The following is a 2,951-nucleotide window of genomic DNA, read 5'->3' as shown; positions in this document are numbered from 1 at the left end:
CTCCTCTCCTCTCCCTCCTCTCTTCTCCTCTCCTCTCCTCTCTCTCTCCTCCTCTCCTCTCCTCCTCCTCTCTTCTCCTCTCCTCTCCTCTCCTCTCCTCCTCTCCTCTCCTCTCCTCTCCTCTCCTCTCCTCCTCCTCTCTTCTCCTCTCGTCTCGTCTCGTCTCCTCTCCTCTCCTCTCCTCTCCTCTCCTCTCCTCTCCTCTCCTTTCCTCCTCTCCTTTCCTTTCATTTCCTCCTCTCCTCTCCTCTCCTCTCCTCTCCTCTCCTCTCTTCTCCTCTCGTCTCCTTTCCTCTCCTTTCCTCTCCTCTCCTCTCCTCCCCTTTCCTCCTCTCCTTTCCTTTCCTTTCCTTTCCTTTCCTTTCCTTTCCTTTCCTTTCCTTTCCTTTCCTTTCCTTTCCTTTCCTTTCCTCCTAACCTGTCCTCTCCTCTCCTTTCCTCCTCTCCTTTCCTCTCCTCTCCTCTCCTCTCCTCTCCTCTCCTCTCCTCTCCTCTCCTCTCCTCTCCTCTCCTCTCCTCTACCCTCCTCTCCTCTCCTCTCCTCCCCTCCCCCTCCCCCTCTCCTCTCCTCTCCTCCTCCTCCTCCTCCTCCTCCTCCTCCTCTGCTGATGAACTGTAAATTCCTTTAATGACTCTGACAGGTTGAGTCGTGGCCGTGAGGCTGGAACGCTCCGGGAGGCGTTGACCTGATGCCGTCCCAGAGAACGCCGTGTTCCTCTGGGCCGAGCGGCGAGCCGGTCCGGCCCCAGCCCCAGCCTCCCCCCCGCCCCCCCCCCGCGGGGAGGTTCTGATGTTGTTGGGTCTGGGAGCTGGCGGGCAACGGGGCCGCGGTACCGGGCCGCCACTGACCCGTGTTACTGACTCTGACAGTCGCGCCGCAGCGGGGCGACCGTGGGCATACCAGACACATGAGGGAGGCAGTGCCACCCGCCACAGTTTAACCCAATTAGAACTAATCCTCTGGAGAGAGGGGGGGGCAATGGAGGCAAGCGGGGGGGGAGAAGGAGTTAAAACCATAGATATATAGACCGAATCTCCTTGTTGTTTACATTCTACTTCCAGGTAGAAAACCAGCACGTAATCTGAATGAGATCAATAGTAACGAACGAGAGCTTAGCTATATATCATATTTTTCACGCCCTATCACCGTTTAGACAAATCTGAAATGATTGAAGAAACATTACTATTTCTGTGTGTGTGTTTTGTGTTGCTATGTGTTGTATTTATTCAGTTTGGGGGAATCACAGTGTCCAAAAAGCATCAGTGGCTCAGCTGACAGGGACAGCTAACGGTAGCTAAGCTAACACCAGCTAGGCTATATAGCCTAGCTAAACTCTTGTTCGTTACTACCATAGACTGTAAAAAGAATGGACGTAGCGTCCGTGACGTCACCCGTTGGTTTTGGGGAGTCGTTTTTGTGACTCCAACATGGCGGCCTGAACAGCGCCATGTTGGATTGGCCGGCCGAGAACCCGCCCACTGGCTTCGAAGCAGCTGTCCACGGAGCTGCTCGGACCTGTCACTCAACGTTTCCGCGCCCTAATTGGCCAAAGTTTTAACCTAATAACAGTAAAACAGTAGAGTTAAAAAAAAATTCACCCCCCTCAGAGTGTGTGCGGGGGTAGAAAACTATCGATTGAGAAAAGAAAACGTGCTGACACCAGGCTTTTAACATGTTTATTGAGGATGTAAAGTGGGTGATTTTGCAGTTTTTTGAACGCGGAAGTGAGCTTCACTTCTCAGACCGACAACTGCCCCCTTGGTTACTACCAAAGACGATTTATAAACCAAGAGCTTCCATGAGGAGTCAGCTTCCTGTATGATGTCACTAGGCCTTTAGAGAGACCAGAGGCAGCATAGAGTGTATTGACTCCAATGGGACAATTTAACGTGAACACTGATTATGGTCTGTCCTTTCTCCCCACAGTCACTGAAGTAAATTTTGAACTCATTTTTCACAAGCCACATCTCTTCTGAACAGTTTGACACCAAAATGGCGATTTTCAGACGGACACATCAGGAGAAAATCCACTTTGTTCCAGACCTGTCTCTGTCTCTACGACGACACACTCTCACCAGATTTGGCTCAGATCTCCATGGCAACGTCAAACAAACGGCCGCGAACTCCCGTCAAAATGATTTAAATTATTTTCATCATGCTAAATATGACTGTTAGTAGTGTAAATATTTAATGTTATCATAAGAAAATATAAATATCTCACTTTCATCTACCTACAGATTGTATAAATCCACACACACGATCACAGACGAGGTGGTGACGGTTGGCCACGCCCATTTAGAGAGACAGGAAGTGAAACTGAAGGTTGGCCACGCCCATTTAGAGAGACAGGAAGTGAAACTGAAGGTTGGCCACGCCCATTTAGAGAAACAGGAAGTGAAACTGAAGGTTGGCCACGCCCATTTAGAGAGACAGGAAGTGAAACCGTTTCTATCATTGGAGCCGCTCATGGAGCATCTTTCTGTATATTGAATATCTTTGTTCAGGGTTCTTACAGCTTAAGCCAAGTAAAAATTAAGACTTTTTAAGACTTTTTTAAAGCCACATGAAATGAAATTTAAGACTTCACAATAAACACAAATGCAGAAAAAAGAAGAAAAAAAACACCACATCAATTACATAGGGTTAGGGACAATTTTACCCACTTTCCTATGTGATCCAAGGTAAAGTGACTGCTACATGAACATTGGATTGTGTCTTTTTCCAGCTGTCCTTTCAAAATAAATGTTTTAAAGAAAAGTCTGAAAAACAACAACAACACTGACTCGGGAGCTGGAGGCGGTGAGAGATTTAGCGGTTACTGCCGCCACTAACTTCTCTATGTCAGAATGTTACCAATTATTTTTAGATTTGAGACTAATTACAACCATAAAATACAACTTACCATGTGTTAACATTTTTAAGACTTTTGAAAAATGTATTTAAGACATTT

Source organism: Trachurus trachurus, assembly GCF_905171665.1.
Source record: "Trachurus trachurus genome assembly, chromosome: 3".
Lineage (NCBI taxonomy): Eukaryota > Metazoa > Chordata > Actinopteri > Carangiformes > Carangidae > Trachurus > Trachurus trachurus.
This window is presented reverse-complemented; position numbering follows the sequence as displayed.